Below are 18,723 nucleotides of genomic sequence, written 5' to 3'. Positions count from 1 at the left end.
TGGATTTTGTTTATAATTTTTTTTTTTTTTTTTGAGACAGAGTCTCGCTTTGTTGCCCAGGCTTGAGTGAGTGCCGTGGCCGTCAGCCTAGCTCACAGCAACCTCAAACTCCTGGGCTCAAGCGATCCTTCTGCCTCAGCCTCCTGAGTAGCTGGGACTACAGGCATGCACCACAATGCCCGGCTAATTTTTTCTATATATGTTAGTTGGCCAATTAATTTCTTTCTATTTATAGTAGAGAAGGGGTCTCGCTCTTGCTCAGGCTGGTTTTGAACTCCTGACCTTGAGCAATCTGCCTGCTTCGGCCTCCCAAGATTTTGTTCATAATTTTTGCTGAAATGCACGCATATTGTATTACTTTGTTAGGGCTACCATAACAGAATGCCATAGACTTGGTGGCTTACAAAATAGAATTTGATTTTTTCACAGAGCTGGAGGCTAAAAGCCCCAGATCAAGGCAGGTTTGGTTTCTTCTGAGGCCTCATTCCTTGGCTTGCAGACTTCTAGCTGTGTCCTCACATATTTGTCCCTCAGTCTGTGTGTTGTCCTAGTCTCTTCCTCTTAAAAAGACACCAATCATATTGTATTAAGGCCCACTCTAAAGACCTCATTTTAACTCAATCACCTCTTTAAAGACCTTATCTCCAAATACAGTCACATTCTGAAGCACAAGGGGTTGCGACTGCAACATACGAATTTTTGGGGGACACAGTTCAGCCCACAACACACATATATTGTATATTTGTGAACCTTTATAGTAAATAAGTGTTTACATCTATATGAGATAAATCTTTCTTAAACTGCAGCAAATATATCTGTCCATATTTTTAGTTCATTTATAGTTATTTATTATTTGGTGGAGATGGCAGTAAATTCCTGGTGACTTCTTGGTGCTTTGCTTTTTTTGCTACCTATCATGAACTAACTGGGAACTTCTTTATCCGTTGGTTTGGGGCTTATGTCACCAAGTCAGAGAAGCAATACCAAGTCTTCTGCTGGGGATTTTATCTTTACCAAATAGAAGCCACATCATTAACAATCACTGCCTTACTTAACAATACTACCCAGTAAATGTTATTTCACCGGAAGCGCCAAACCCCAGCCTCAGGATATGAGATTTTTCAGCTGTGCTACAGTTTTGGGATTTTCAATTTAACTTAGCACCCACCTTCTGCCCCTGGCACAGGTGTTTTCCAGTTTAGAGATTTTTAGGGAAACAACTAACTAGGGTGTAAAGAATACAATTCCTAGGTCTGCTATGTTTTCATTCTCATTTCATTGCTGGCACTAGGTATAATCCCATAGTTAGGCATCATAGTTATATTTTACATATTCAAGTTAACAAGTTTAAATCATTTATATTTTCCTTTAGAACTTGGACACAAAGTCTTTTTTTGTTTGTTTGTTTGTTTTTGAGATGGAGTCTCACTTTGTCACCTGGACTAGAGTGCTGTGGTGTCAGCCTAGCTCACAGCAACCTCAAACTCCTGGTCTCAGCCTCTTGAGTAGCTGGGATTACAGGCACATGCCACCATGCCCAGTTAACTTTTCTATTTTTAGTAGAGATGGGGTCTTGCTCTTGCTCAGGCTGGTCTCAAACTCCTCAGCTCAAGTGATCCTCCCACCTGGGCCTTCCAGATTATAGGCGTGAGCCACTGCACCTGGCCAGACACAGAGTCTTATCTTCTATATTCCCATATAATCTAGTACCACCAAATTTAAATTCAATATAAAATTCTTCATGTCTCTCACTGGAGGTGTCTTCAACACATCTCTCCCCTGGTATAACATCCATCCAATGTGTAACCTAGTCTTGTTGGCTCTTCTTTGGTGACAGTACATGCACCATCCTCCTGTTTTATTTTCAGACTCATGCCAATTATATATTTGGGTTCAGGTCATCTCATTGGATTTACTGAGCAGTTTCCCAACACATGCCTCTCTGTCCACCGTCAGATCAACCTTTCCAATATACCTGCAGCACTGCCTTGCTTAAAGCCTTCTAATAGCTGGCCTCCTCAGCCTCTTGCTACCAGCCCCTGTGGAGGTGCATCAGAAGATAATGTGAAAAGAACTGCCTTACATAAACCATCTGTTCCAACATGGTTTCCTCATGATGCCTCTTGTATTTCCACTTTAATTCTGGAGTGTATGCTTCTTACCTGCCTCCCTCCTTATCTTTCTTCCTCTCTTTCCATCTTTTCTTTTCCTCCTTTTTTCCCTCTTTAATGAAATCACGTTTTTCTTCAAGATTCAACTTTCCTCCATAAACTTCTAAGTTACTTTTATTTTTAAATTTAGAAGAATTTGTCAGGACTAGTCATTTTGCATTTAGTTTATTCTATTTTAGATTGACATATGTTTTAATGTATATAACTGGCTTCCAAAGTAGATAATTTTCTCACATATCATAAGGATTTGGGTGCTAGTTGATTCTCTCTCTTTCTCTCTCTATATATACATGCGTTGCCTTTACTTTTTAACCTTTGTACTGAATAGAATAAGTCAAACAAATAAAGAGAATACGTAATACCTCTCTCTTCTAGGAGGAAAAAACAATAATGTATTTCATTTGGAACATGAGAAAGACTGTCTTAATGAATAGTGGGGCAATTTTTAAGGACTGCCACTATTAATATTATAATTTATTACTACGCTGTGAATATTACTGAGTAATTTATTAACATCTGTAATATTTTCTAGGTTGCTTTCTTTTTTGGTTTATTTTCTTTAACACTGGGGTCTGCTATAGATGTTTGCAACCTGGGAGGCTGGGCACAAAGCCAAAGTATGAGCACAGTGCATAAAATCAAATAAAGTATGTTTTAGAAGGCCACCTACAAGATAAATGCAGGACTTATAAAGGAAATATTTGCTACAAGTAAAATTCACCTATAAATTTGAATATCGTTTCAGTTATAGAGGCAGGAAGAAACAGTCATTTCCTTTTTCTTTATTTCTGCCTAAAAGAGGGAGAACTCTGCCAAGCAACTCAAGTTACCCTTTGCCCCCACTAAGATAAGTTCCCTTTTAAGATGTGCGAATGCTGGCTATGTTGAAAAATCGACACTTTTTAAAAATGGGGGGAAAAACCCCAAAATAACAAAAATGAGAGTGCAATGGGGGGGGGCTGGTCCTTGTATCATTTTTTTATAGATGGAAAATACTTAAAATAGATATTTTCTATACAGACGTTCAGATACGATCCATCCTTCACCAAAGTTGTTTCAGAGAGTTATAGCATGTTTGAAGTTGAGTCTCAAAAGCAACTAATAAGAATGGTCTAAATACTAGAAATCATAATGTCAAAGCATAAAACTTAGCATCATATTTCATCAGAAAATTGAAACTTCTTTTTCTGATTAACACTCTAAAAACAGCTTACTATAGAATTTTTATAAGATATCAAAAAGTATAAAGGATTATAAAAGTCATTATATAGTAAGTTCATTACTAGTAAGTTCATTACTGAATGAACCATCTGTCTGTTTTATTAAGGGTTTCCCCAAGCATTCATGACTTTTATAATTTTTATCAAATTTTTGTAAGTCTCATATATCATTGTCTCAAATGCTCTAATAACACCATAAGAAAGCATCAATAACAGTTTAATAACAAAACTGATCAAGAGCTAGTTTATATCTAAACAAGTTATAAAACACTAATACCAAGGATTTAGACTTTATTTTCTATTCTTATTGTCATTATTTCAAAAAATTTATGAAAAATGAAAATATATAGAAACAGAAAGTATTATTACATGAAATCTTCACATTCATATCACTTGGTTTTAAGAATTACTGGAAGCCACTTATCTAGATTTTTCTATAATATCTCTAAAAAACATTTTAAAACATATTTACATAATATTTTATGATATAATTAGAATATAATTTAACACATAATTAACATCTTAGAGCATAGAGAGATTTTTATCCTGCCTTTTCACTCAATGCTATATTATCGGCATTTTCTTATATCTTTAAATTTTCTTGAAGAACATCATTGAAAACGACATGGAATAGTATTCTGTTATATAAATGAATATCATTCAAATATTTTCCTTTTTATCTACTATTTTAGCTAATACTACGATAAATCTTTCTAAGATTACTAATAACAGCAATTATTTATTGATACTTTGTGAGAGGCACCATGTTAAGCACTTTACAAATACCACTTCATTAATTTTCACAATAATATCTAGAGATAGGTGGTATTTTAAAATCTATTGTACAGATGATGCAAAGACTGAGGCTTAAAGAAGAAACAACCCAAGGTCATACAACTTGTGAGTTTCCTATTGGATTTAAACCCAGGCACTCTCACCCCAGAATCCACACTTATAATTTCTGTTTATTTCCTAATGATGTTTTCCTAGAAGTGGAATAACTGGGTATAAGGATCTGAAATCTTTAAGGTCTTTGATATACATATTGCCACACGCTCTTTAGAAGGGTAAGCCATTTCTGTCCAAATGACAACATAAAAAAAAAAAAAAAAAAAAAAAAAAAGAAGGGTAAGCCAATTTATCTTCTTACCTGGAATGTATGATAATGCCCATTTAAGGACTATTTTTTAAAACAGGATAAGAAAAAAAGTCAAAAGATGAATTAACTAAAGTAGAAGAGTTAATGGCTATCAGGCATTTTTTTTTCTTCAACAGATGAACTGTGTTTCTAAGATAATAAGACGTGAATTAGAATAATCACGCAGGCCGGGCTTGGTGGCTCACGCCTGTAATCCTAGCTCTCTGGGAGGCTGAAGGATTGCTCAAGGTCAGGAGTTTGAAACCAGCCTGAGCAAGAATGAGACCCTGTCTCTATTAAAATAGAAAGAAATTAATTGGCCAACTAAAATTATATAGAAAAAATTAGCCGGGCATGGTGGCGCTTGCCTGTAGTCTCAGCTACTCAGGAGGCTGAGTCAGTTGGATTGCTTGAGCCCAGGAGTTTGAGGTTGCTGTGAGCTAGGCTGACGCCATGGCACTCTAGCCGGGGCAACAGAGTGAGACTCTGCCTCAAAAAAAAAAAAAACAAATATAATAAATAATTCATTTTTGATAATCTACATTGTTACTAATAGGATCACACTCATATAGGAATTACTTGGCAAATTCTCCGTATTTTGCTGTTTTCAGAATCATACTTCCAAACAAAATAATTGTAATTATGGTGTCCTATTAGACTAAAGGACAAAAAACAGCTCAATGAGACTAGAGATTAACTACGTTGGTATAGCTACTTAATATTACAAACAAAATAAATTATAGGATCAAATATCAGAATGGCGGAAGACAGATGTATTAGGATTGCTAAGAATTTGTCACAATTAACATATATGTGTCTCACGTATACTCTAAAAAGCAACACAATAGCATCTTTAAGTGGTATTTAAAAAAAAAAGAAAAAAAAAAAAAAAAAAGCAACACAAAATGCAACACTCCAGGCACTTATCAAAGAGTATAGACTCCATTTGTAATTCAGTTTACACTAGAAATGCTGCCTAAGACCAGTGAAATTTACATAACATAGCCTGGAGTAACCATGGTAAATATCCAGTAGTTATTACACCACTCCCCATTTCTGTGTTCAAGATGGAGACTGCTAGTCATTCACTGCATTTGTTTTTGTTGACTCTGGTCTCAGACACCTTGTCAACCTAGTATCAACAAAGGGCAGGAGCTAAGCTGACCTGTCATCTTTTGGCATTCTTGTTCTAAATCTTTATTCTTCTAAGTCGTTATCATCTTAACTTTGGATCAAGCTTGATCACTAGGTTATATTCCTAAACAATTTTATCTATCTCCTTTGGGGAAAAAGTCATACTACATTCTTGATTTTTTTGAAGTATATTACAAGAAACCACTACATGAAACCTATAAGTAGTAGAGAAATATGGCACTGTTATGTTAGTCAGTATCCCTATATATGAAATTTCATGTGAGATTTACTTTGGAATTCAGTACAATGCAATGCTTAGCTTTCTTTGAGAAAATGATGCCTACTCTTCTATCTGAAAAGAATTATATTGTTCTTTTTTTCATGTGTTTCCAGGAAACTCAGAGTTAAATCTGTTGCTCAACTGTATCAACTATGGTGGTCCTCAGGATTGGCATATTTACATTTGTATTTACCAGATTTTTATTTTCTCTGATTTTTTTTATTTTTATTTATTTTTTTTGAGACAGAGTCTCACTTTGTTGCCCAGGCTAGAGTGAGTGCCATGGCAGCAGCCTAGCTCACAGCAATCTCAAACTCCTGGGCTCAAGCAATCCTGCTGCCTCAGCCTCCCGAGTAGCTGGGACTACAGGCATGCGCCACCATGCCTGGCTAATTTTTTTCTGTACATATTAGTTGGCCAATTAATTTCTTTCTATTTTATAGTAGAGAGGGAGGTCTTGCTCTTGCTCTGGCTGGTTTCGAACTGCTGACCTTGAGCCAATCCACCCGCCTCGGCCTCCCAGAGTGCTAGGATTATAGGCGTGAGCCACCGTGCCCAGCCTCTCTGATTTTTTTAATAGTCTCAATTCTCTTGTTTTTCTTTAAAATTTAACATATCCAGTTGTTTAAAAAAATTCTCAAATCATTTGAAAGAAACTAATGGAACATGTATAGTTAAAATGTAGTAGTCAGTGCAATTAAAGCACAAAATTCAGCTTTAAAGTGCCATGAAACCAAGAAAGAAAACTTTCAGTTCAGGTAGCTGTGACTGAGAACCACCAGTGGTTCCCCAACGTAGCCACACATCAAAATAGTCTGGTGAGCTGCCTCTTTAACATCAGTGTTGTTGTTGTTCGTAATTTTAACATAGGCAATTAATTTAAACAATAGAATAAGGTAGAAAATGAAAAGTAAAAATGCATTATTTTGAAACAATGACTTTCTCCAAAGATAAGCATGGAAAGAGTTTCTTGGGTATCCTTACGTTAGAATGATTTATATGTATAAAATATACTAAAAACAAAGACATGTAAATACTCAAAAACTTATCATTTCCTAATTGTATTCCTAATTATTTTATTACATTTTACTAATGCCCTGGAAGTTCTGTGCTATCTGTATGGTGGAAATACTAAGTGTGCTGTGTCCATCTCTCACCAGCTCCACATTTAGTGAGGTCATAGTGGTAGCTTGAAAATAGGCTATTTGTAGGGACTATTTTACATCATTGAAATTAGCAAATGATATGAATCAGGCCCCTTTCCCCCAGTTGTTAAACATTACCAGCATATCACTGCTTACATGTGTTTTAGCCAAGGGAAACTACAGTATGTTTCTATCGGGACAACAGAACACCATACGTAGGGGGAATTCACAGAATTTAGTGAAATCAAAAAGGCAGCCCACTATGAAAACCAAATTTAAAAATGGCTTCATGCAAGATTAAGAAAGAGAAAGAGGACAAAATTTTCTATAGATCACTCCAATTCTGTTTGAATATTAGTTCTCTAACATTAAAACAGACTGAATTCTAAAAATAGAACCAGAATCTTAAGGAATCCTACGAATAGTCCATTTTATAACAAAGGTTTCCTGACTTTTTTCAAAGTAGTACTTTCCCACCTAGAGGGAATGGTTCTTAGGAATCTCATAAATAAAAGATAAATGCAATTAAGCAAGTGCTTGAGAAAATTTCATTTTAGTTCCTAAACCTGTGTATGTGTAAGAATCAACTGGGAAGGAGAATCTTTGGTGGAAGGACCACCCAAGAATCTGAATTTCTAAGTTCTGCATCTTCAATAAACTAAGGTATGACAATATTACGCTTACTTTGGCTTTGGATTAAAACGGATTATGATTAGGCAAAATGTTTTCAGTGTGGTAAGTTGGTTTCAGTCTAACTGGATTTTTAAAAGCAATACAAAAGTAATTATAGGTTATCCTGACTTTTGCCAAATTCTGTCCTCTACATAGATGTTAAAACAAATGTAAGAGATCATGAAAAAAAAAGAGAGAAAGCTTTAAATAAACTAAAATGACATAAATTTAATACATCTTTGAAAATAATCAACTGTTGGCTGCATAAGACCAAATGATTAAAAGCAATGCAAGGTCTAGTGATAACCACTGTACCTGTATACTACCCATGTGATAAACTTTCCAAATGAGCCATTCTGCCACTGTTTAAGTGGTATCAGGTAGCAAAAGTTCATGCATCATCACTGCCAAAACAATATGTAATTTTTGGCAGAGGCAGGCAGATCGCTCAAGGTCAGGAGTTCGAGACCAGCCTGAGTGAGACCCCCGTCTCTACTAAAACTAGAAAGAAATTAATTGGATAGCTAAAAATATATATAGAAAAAATTAGCTAGGCATGGTGGTGCGTGCCTGTAGTCCCAGCTACTCGGGAGGCTGAGGAAGGAGGATCGCTTGAGACCAAAGGGTTTGAGGTTGCTGTGAGCTAGGCTGACGCCATGGCACTCTAGCGTGGGCAACAGAGTGAGACCCTGTCTCAAAAATTAAAAAAAGTAATTTTTGTCTTAAATGAATTTTAAGAAAATTTTCAGAAAAAATAAAAAAAAATGATTTTTTAATTAAAAAATCCCTGCTAGTAGAGAATTCCCATTAGTAAAACAACAGCCAAGTGGTTATAATCTTAAAGAAAAATATGAAAATTACAAACAGGAAGAAAAGGTCAAACCCATTTAAAAAAAAAAACCCCAAATCCTGAATTCTATAACCAAGTGTACAAGTTAAAAACCACCAAGGAGAGAAAAAGACAGTGAAAATTCCTTTGAAAGGCTTTATACATGTTTTTCACAATAGTCATCAAGAGCTATGAAGCTTGGAATGTTCATGTTGTCAGAGCTAACCTTCTAATTTTACTCCAGAGCTTCTAATTTCTACTCTAAAAGGAAAGCTAAAGATAAAACTAGGGGTAAAAATCAAACCACAGCACATCAGACTTGAACCTCATCCTTTCACTCTCTCCCCCTAGCCACGCCCACTCAATCCCACCACAAGGGCCTACTATGTGGCACACCTCAATCAAAGAAAAATGTTTAAAGGAATGCTGAATTTGGTAGCGCATACTGTAGAATCAAGGGCTACAAACCCTTGAGGTGCTCAAGTAACTAAGGACCCTGTGTGTACATTTCTATAGAATGGCTCACATAGTTGAAAGAAAACAATGGTCCCTACAAAATCTATGGCATGGCACAGTTTACCAGCTGTAATATTTGCATGCTGCTTGTCACTACAAACAAGAAATTTGTGGGTGGGGTAGGTGTTACTGTTCTATTTCCACAGATGATAAAAGTAAGGCTCAGAGAGATTAAGGATTTTATGAATGAAACAAAAAAACCAGCAAGTCTCTAAGCCAAGACACAATAAACATAGAACTTCTAATTTCAAGAATTGCACTCTTGAACAGGCGCAGTGGCTCACACCTGTAATCCTAGCACTCTAGGAGGCCGAGGCGGGTGGATTGCTCAAGGTCAGGAGTTCGAAACCAGCCTGAGTGAGACCCCCGTCTCTACTAAAAATAGAAAGAAATTAATAGACCAACTAAAAATATATATACAAAAAATTAGTCAGGCATGGTGGTACATGCCTGTAGTCCCAGCTACTTGGGAGGTGGAGAAAGGAGGATCGCTTGAGCCCAGGAGTTTGAGGTTGCTGTGAGCTAGGCTGACGCCATGGCACTCACTCTAGTCTGGGCAACAAAGTGAGACTCTGTCTCAAAAAAAACAAAACAAACAAACAAACAAAAAACAATTGCACTCTTTCCTCTATACCCAAAAACTTCCCCAAAACAAAACTTGTACTTTGTACATCATACAATGTATATAGCTCATAGCAGATCCCCATACTAAGTTGAATGAAGATAACACTCAGAAGTTATCCTAGTAATTGTAATCGTGACCTAGCATACACTACTGTTTTTTTTTTTTGAGACAGAGTCTCACTTTGTTGCCCAGCCTAGAGGGAGTGCCGTGGCAGCAGCCTAGCTCACAACAACCTCAAACTCCTGGGCTCAAGCAATCCTGCTGCCTTAGCCTCCCGAGTAGCTGGGATTACAGGCACGTGCCACCATGCCCGGCTAATTTTTTCTATATATATTAGTTGGCCAATTAATTTCTTTCTATTTATAGTAGAGACGGGGTCTCGCTCTTGCTGAGGCTGGTTTCAAACTCCTGACCTCGAGCAATCCACCCGCCTCAGCCTCCCAGAGTGCTAGGATTAAAGGTGTGAGCCACCGCGCTGGGCCCCCTTACACTACTTTTTCATATATACACATAAAAAAATCTGAGGCCCATTTTTGACTGTATACTATGTCTACATAAAGGAATATCTATATCTTTAATCAACATTCATCACATTCTCCAATTCCTATCAAACTGTTTAGGTAGCTATATTCGAAGGAGTTAAGAACTACTCGTATCATCTGACCAACTCCTGACTCTTGAGTAATACTTAACTCGGAGGAACTGTTCACTTTTTTTTAGCCCGTTAAGCACAGGATTTGTAAAACCCGAACTTACCATTATTCCCACTGACTTAAAGATAACTTGAGAGTTCAGTTGTAATCTGGTGAAGAAAAATCACACACAAGCCAACTTTGGGAATGTTGAAAAACTGTCCTCTCCTAAAATACATCCCTATACACAAATTAAAGGATGAGTAAAGAAAGCCAGAAATATGGATTCTGCCCTATTACCACATGACCATGAAGTGAACTTCCCTGAACTGAACTCATACCTAAAATTTCTGCCAAGTCCTCCCACAGAACATTCATACCTACTGTGCAATCTAAGCTACAATTACTTCACGAATGACCACCACAGTGCTTTACTAGGTGAATTTAAAATTTTGTCTCCAAACAATCTTTTAATTCTTCTCTGTTAAATAAAAACAAGTATCACTGATGACATACTGTGTGCCAACACACTGTTTTTTTCTATCCCTAGGGATACATCAGTGAACTCACATTGCTTTTTAATTAAAACTAAATTTGTGATGATTTGGAAACCAAAACATTCTATTTTCATATTTCTTAAACCACTTCCTTCATTTCATTTAATCAGATCATTCTAGTACCTCCAGTGTCTCCACTCAGTAATTTTTTCCCATGCCACTCCCTACAGCTAGAACAATTGCCCTCTTTACGTTAAGAGCTCTCCTTCCTCTCAAAGGCACCATGCATGTTACTATTTTTAATTAATGAGGCTGAAAGGAGGTTTGGTCTCCTTGTTTTGTGGAGCAAACAATAACAGTAATCATATTACAAAAATAATAAACGGAACATAAAAGCTAAGCATTATAAAAGCATTTTTAAAATATTCTCATGTTCTCTTGAGATGGTTGAAATGGATGGAAGGAATTGTCTAAGTATTTTTTGGGTATAAGAAAATCACAGAAGTGGAAACTTTATTCCTACCTTGGACAACCTAGCAGAAAAAGAAACAAACATGTGTCATAAGAACTATACCATCACCTAATTTAGTTCTGACATCAGTAATTACGGCACAAAACCAGCATGTTGGCTGGCTGGCACCACCGAGCCTCCTGCCTCTTATGAATCATTGTTCATATCATGAAAGACAGATTTGGATGACTGGACTAGAGAAAGGGTAAAGTCTCCACTGATCCTGACTTTGCTACCCTTTTCCTCTCTAAAGAAACATATAAAAGTAATTAAATGAAGAGCAATCAACCTATCTATTAATTGAAAATAAGGAGTGTTAAAATCCATGATCTTGAAGAGACTATTCTGTGTTACACTTAAAAGAAATGACAATTAAGTGAAATATTACTTGGTTGGATTCTGTTTTAAAAACAATGCAGCTACATAAGGCATTACTGGGGCAACTTGGACATCTGGGATATGAACTGTACTTTAGGTGTTAATATTTTATCAATGTTATGTTTCTAAGGTGACAATTGTCTTGTGGCTATATAAAAGAATGTCTTGTTTAGAAGACACAATAATTGGGACTGAAATTTCATAATCACTACAACTTTTTTAAAAATAAAATTTTAATCTTAGAATAGTTTTACAGAAAAATTGTGAGGATAGTAGAGATAGTCCCCATTTGCACCATACCGGTTTCCCCATTATTAAAATTTTACATTGGTATGATACATTTGTCACAATTGATGAACTAATAATAATAGTTATTAACTAAAGGCCATACATTATTCAGATTTGCTTGGTTTTTACATAATGTCTCATTTCTGTTCTAGGATCTTATCCACTTACTATATTACATTTAATCATCATGTCTCCATAGGTTCTTCAGAAAGGTTTTCAAGCCTATCTGATTTTTGATAGCTTTGACAGGTTGGAGGAGCTAGTTAAGTATTTTTTAGAATGTCTCTCAATTAGGGTTTGTCTGATTGTTTTTCTGGTGGTTAGACGTAGGACATGGGTTTCTGGGAGGAATATCACAAAGACAATTTGCCTTTTTCATCACACACCAAGGGTACACACGACCAACATAATTTATCATTGTTGATGTTAGCCTGGGTCACCTGGCTGAAGTAGCATATATGTCAAGTGAAGTGACTAATACCCCTTCTCAGCTTCCCATCCCATACTTTTTGGCAGGAAGTTACTATACGTAAAGAATGAGGAATTACGTATCACTTCCTTGAGGGTGGAGTACTGACATAAATTATTTGGATTTCTTCTGCATTAGACATTTGCCTATTTTCCTCTATTCATTTATTTATTCAATCATTTATTTATCAGTGTGGACTTATGGTTATTTATCTTACACTTTGCCTTATAATCCAATACTACTTTATTTTGCTGCTCAAATTGTTCCAGATTTGGTCATTGGGATCTCTTTCAGTTGGCTTCTGCCTTTGACACATCTCTATCATTGTTTTTATTTTGCTCTGAGCATTTCTTTACTTTCTGGCACTACAAGATGTTCTAGGCTCATCTTCCATATTTCCTGTCCCACTGCTAGAATCATCCATTTCTCCAAGGAGCTCTTATTCCTTTTATTAGAAAATGATATTTGAAACCAAGATATGGACACAAGCTGTTCTTGTTCTGGAGTAGTGTTGATTTTAGGTCCTTCTTTGTCTATTTTATATGTTAACTGATATTTTTATAAGTTATTATGGTTTCTTTTTTTTTTGAGACAGGGTCTTGCTATGTCAGCAAGGCAGGTCTTGAATGCTTGGGTTCAAGCAATCCTCCTGTCTCAGACTCCCAAGTAGCTGGGATTTCAGGTGTGTACCACGATGCCCAGCTAATTTTTAATGTTTTTTTTTTTTTGTTTTTTTTTTTAAGAGATGAGGTCTCACTATGTTGTCCAGACTGGTTATTGTTACCCTTTGATTTTGTTTATGAAGCTTGCTGAAATGTATTTATGTATACTTGTGAAACTTTATATTCAATAACTGCATTTCTATTAAGTAAGCCTTTCCTACACTGAGAGCAAGTAAATACCTGCATCTCTATTTTTTTTTCTCTCTATATTTTTAGTTCATTTATAGCTTATTTATTCATTTTCTTTTGGTGGAGAAGGCAGTGACTTCTCTGTCCCTAGTGACTTACCGAGTGATTTCTCTGTCCCTCACATCCTTATTCTTCCTTAACCCTGAGTTCTGAGTTTATGGCTTATGTCATTAAGTCTTCTGCAGGAGATTTTATCCTTACATCTAGAAGCCATATCTTTAACAACATCTGTCTTACCCAACAAAACTACCCCATGAATGCTGCTTCACCTGAAGTGCCTGTGAGTATGGGATTTTCAGCTGTGCCACCCAGTATAGGGCTTTTCAGTTTAACTTACCTCCCACCCGCGCCAGCTTAGAGTCCTCTAAGAAAACAACTAACCTTCAGGACTGAGGTGTAAACAGGAACATGGTTCCCAGGTCTGCTGTGTGTTCCTCCTCATTGCTGGGATTAGGTATAATCTCGTTATTAACCATCACCATTGTATTTTACATATTGTAGTTAATAATTTTAATTCATTTGTATTTCCCTTTAGAACTTAGACACAGTCTTATCTTCCATATTCCCATACAATCTAGTACTACCAGATTTAAATTCAACATGAGATTCTTCATTTCTCTCACTGGATGGGTCTTTGATGCCTCCTTTCCCTGGTAGGGGAACATCCATCCAGTGTGTAACCCAGTCTTGTTGGCTCTTCCTTGGTGAGAATACATGCATCCATCCTCCTGTTTTATTTTAAACTCATGGCCAATAATACATTTGGGCTCATGCCATCTCACTGGACTTACTGAATAGTTTCCCAACCCATTCTTCTTTGTCCACTCCCAGATCAATCTTTCTAATATACCTGCAGCACTGCCTTGCCTAAAGCCTTCCAACAGCTGGCCTCTCACACCCTCACTGACTACCCCCTCTGGGGGCACGTCAGAAGATAATATGAAAAGCACTGCCTTATATAAACCATCTGTTCCAATATGGTTTCCTCATTATGCCTCTTGTATTTCTATTTCCATCCTGGGATATGCTTCTTGTCTGGAATGCCTCCCTCCCGCCCTCCCTCCCCTCATTTTTCTTCTTCGCCACATGAATCATTCTAGCTTCCTCCCCCTTCTTATCTGTAACCTGCCACTCCAACAGTGAGAAACTTTCACTTAATTGTTTCATTCCAGTATACTTATCTAGTGGTTTCAGAATTGTTAACCTCCACCTCCATGCGATATAACTTTATCAACTAGAGTAGGGTTATGTGCAACTCTCTTTGCCTTTAGTCTTACAGGCTCCCATCATTTCCAAAGTTACTTAGATCAGTACCTTTTATCCTCTATTCCCTTCAATAATGTTGTTTCATACATTTGTAATACAGTTAGATTCTTTTGTCACACTCTGCATTCCATCCTGGATCCCCTAAGATTCTCAATGATTTCTAAAAATTTGCATATATTAAGGTTCACTCTTTGTGCTGTGAAGTTGTATGGGTTTTGACAAATGTATGATGTCATTTATCCACCATTAGAGTATCATACGGAATAATTTTACTGTCCTAAAAATAAAAACACCCTGTGTTTCACATATTTAATCCCTCCCCCAATTGCTATTTAAAATCTCTATAGTTTTACATTTTCCAGAATGGCATACAAATGGAATCAGATAGTATATAGCCTTTTCTGACTTGCCTCTCTCATTTAACAATAAGTATTGTTAAATGACTGTGTGGCTAGATAGCTCATTGTTTTTAATCACTGTATAGTATTACATTGTATGAATATATCAGTTTTGTTCATCCATTTACCCAGTAAAGGACAACTAAGTGATTATAAATAAAGCTTCCATTAATATTTGCATGCAAGTTTTGTGTGGGTATAAGTTTTCAGTTCATTTGGATAAATATGTAGGAGCATGATTGCTGGATTGTATGGTGAGACTATGTTCAGTATTTCAGAAATAAACTGTCTTCCAAAGTGGCTGCTGCTTTCCAGACAGCAATGAAGGGGGAGTTCTTTTTGTTTTTGTTTTATATCCTTACCAGTTTTTATTATTTTTGACATTCAAATAGGTGTGTAGTGGTCTCTCACTGTTTTAAACTGCATTTCCCTAATGACATATGATGTTGAGCATCTTTTCATATGTGTATTTACCACATATATATTTTATTTTGGTAGGTTATGTTTAGTTCTTTTGTCCATTTTTAAATTAGGTTGTTTATTTTCTCATTTTAGAGTAGGGTTTCCTTTTCCCAGTGTTACGTTTAGAGTTCTTCATAGATTTTAGAGTTAAGGTACAAGTTTTAGGTACAAGTTCTTTATTAGATAATGTGTTTTACAATATTTTGTCCTTGTCTGTGGCTTGTCTTTTCATTTTCTTAACACTAAGTTTCACGGAGCAGATATTTGTCCAACTTACCAATTTTTTTCTTTCATGGGTTGTGCTTTTAGTGTTGGATATAAGAATACGTGGCCAAACCCAGGGTCACTGAGATTTTCCTCTACTCTTCTTCTAAAAATTTTAGTTTTCTGTTTTACATTTAGGTCTATGATCCATTTTAACTTAATTTTAGTGCAAAGTGTAAGGTCTCTATCTAGCTTCATTATTTGGCATATGAATATTTAATTGTTACAGCATTACTTGTTGAAGAAACTTACAGTGTATGTTGTCTACTTTTGTCAAAGATCAGTTGGTTGTAGACAGTTTGACTTCTGGGTTCTCTATTCTGTTCCACTGGTCTATGTCTCTAATTTTATAGCAGTACCATCCTGTTTTGGTTACTATAGCCTTATAGATCTGTGAAATATATTGCTACTATTGTGAGGGGGATTGTGTTGAGTCTGTATATCACTTTGGGCAGTATGGACATTTTAACAATGTTGATTCTACCAGTCCATGAGCAGGAGATATTTTTCCATTTGTGTCATCTGTGACTTCTTTCATCAGTGTTTTATATTTTTCCTTGTAGAGATCTCTCACCTCCTGGGTTAAGTATATTCCTAGGTATTTTATTTCCTTTGTAGCTATTGTGAATGGTACTGTGTCCTTCATTTGACTCTCCACTTGACTGTTATTTGTAAATATAAATGCTACTGATTTGTGTACATTAATTCTGTAACCTGAGATTTTGCTGAATTTACTTATGAATACCAGGAGTCTTTTGGTGGAGTCTTTAGGGTTTTCTAGATACAAGCTTTTATCATGAGCACAATAGTTTGACTTCCTCTTTCCTGATTTGGATGCCCTTTATTTCCTTCTCTTGCCTAACTGCTCTGGCTAGGACTTCTAAACTATGTTGAATACAAGTGGTGGTCCTATTTCTAATTTTCTGGGGGAATGCTTTCAACTTTTCCCCATTCACTATGATGTTGGCTGTGGGTTTATCATATATGACTTTAATAATTTTGAGGTATGTTCCTTCTATGCCTAGTTTGTTGAGGGTTTTATCATGAAACGGTGTTAGATTTAACTGAATGCTTTTTCTGTACTCATTGAGATGATCACATGGTCTTTATTTTTGTTTCTGCTTCTGTGGTGATTTGCATGTGTTAGACCATCCTTATATCCCTGGGATGAAATCCACTTGACTATGGTGGATTATCTTTTTGATGTGCTGTTGAATTCAGTTTGGTAGTATTTTATTGAGGATTTTTATATCTATATTCATAAGAGATATTGGTCTCTAGGTTTCTTTTTTTTTTTTGTCCTGTCCTTCTTGGCTTTCGTATCTAGGTGATACTTCATAGAATGTATGCATTTGGGAGGATTTCCTCCTTCTCAATGTTATGGAATAGCTTTTATAAGATTGGTACCAGTTCTTCTTTGTAGGTCTGGTAGAATTCAGCTGTGCATCTGTCTGGTCTGGGGATTTTTTTCTTAAGATATATATATATATATATATATATATATATATATATATATATATATTTATTTATTTTTTTTTTTTTGAGACAAGAGTCTTGCTTTGTTGCCCAGGCTAGAGTGAGTGCCGTGGCGTCAGCCTAGCTCACAGAGACCTCAAACTCCTGGGCTCAAGTGATCCTATTGCCTCAGCCTCCCAAGTGGCTGAGACTACAGGCACGTGCCACCAGGCCTGGCTAATTTTTTCTATATATATTAGTTGGCCAATTAATTTCTTTCTATTTATAGTAGAGATGGGGTCTTGCTCTTGCTCAGGCTGGTTTCGAACTCCTGACCTCGAGCAATCTGCCCGCCTCAGCCTCCCAGAGTGCTAGGATTACAGGCGTGAGCCACTGCACCCGGCCTCTTAAGGGATTTTTAAATTACTGTTTGAATCTCACTGCTTGTTACTGGCCTGTTTAGGATTTGTAATTCTTCCTGATTCAGGCTTGGGAGGTTATGTGTTTCCAAGAATTTATCCATTTCCTCTAGATTTTCTAGTTTGTTTGCAAAGAGGTTTTCATAGTATTCACAGATGATATTTTGTGTATCTGCGTTATCAATTGTAATGTCTCCTTTTTCATTTCTGATTGAGGTTATGTGACTCAATCTATTTCTGGTTAATCTGGTTAATGGGCTATCAATTTTGTTCATCTTTTCAAAGAACAATCTTTTTGTATGATGGAAAAATCTTAATCTCCTGAGACTTGTGATGTCTTCAAAGGAACCACTGGGGGAAAAAAAAAAGAATCTTTTTGTTTCATTGAACATTTGTGGTGTTTCTTGAGTTTCCATTTCATTTAGTTCTGCTCTGAGCTTTGTTATTTCTTTTCTTCTGCTGGCTTTGTGTTTGGTTTGTTCTTTTTCTAGTTCTTTAAGATGTGAAATTAGGTTGTTAATTTGTGATCTTTCTGTCTTTTTGATGTAGGCCTTTAAGGTTAGGAATTTTCCCCTTAGGACTGCTTTGACTATATCCTATAGATTTTGAAAGCTTGTGCTGCTTTGTTATTTAGCTCAGGAATCTTTTGATTTCCATCGTAACTTCATTATTGATCCAAGGATCATTCAGCAGCAGGTTGGGCGTGTGAGAGCATTTGCTCTCTCTGCTCCCTCCCTGATTGGGCAAGGGGCGATGCTGGGGCAGCTGCAGCAAAGCCGATCCCTGTGTAGATTGGGTGCTCCAGATCTGAGAGCCCAAAGAGTGGCATCAGCTATAGCAACCCAGGAACAGATGCTCGTGGGTCCCTGCTAAGCCTGAACTGTACTATACAATATCGTCTCCAAGTAGTTCCCTGATCAGTACAGAGCCCACAGTGGTGGTAGTGGGGGCCCACAGCTCCAATCATAGTGTTTGCTCTGGAAGCATGAGGCACTGGGGTTCCATCCTTTATCATTTCTGTACATGTAGGGAATCTCCCCCAG

The 18,723-nt window shown here is 36.5% G+C and overlaps 1 protein-coding gene and 1 non-coding gene across 2 annotated transcripts in view; one reads left to right on the top strand and one right to left on the bottom strand.

Moving 5' to 3' along the window:
- REEP3 (receptor accessory protein 3) overlaps positions 1-18,723 on the bottom strand; it is a 101,455-nt gene that overhangs the window by 54,365 nt on the left and 28,367 nt on the right. The window lies entirely within an intron of this gene.
- LOC142875802 (small nucleolar RNA SNORD42) lies at positions 17,974-18,040 on the top strand. The gene has a single exon (XR_012923087.1). It is a non-coding gene; the product is annotated as a small nucleolar RNA SNORD42 (small nucleolar RNA).

This window comes from Microcebus murinus, chromosome 14, assembly GCF_040939455.1.
Source record: "Microcebus murinus isolate Inina chromosome 14, M.murinus_Inina_mat1.0, whole genome shotgun sequence".
NCBI classification, from domain to species: Eukaryota; Metazoa; Chordata; class Mammalia; order Primates; family Cheirogaleidae; genus Microcebus; species Microcebus murinus.
The sequence above is the reverse complement of the archived record's forward strand: the minus strand, read 5'-3'. Positions and strand labels throughout refer to the sequence as shown.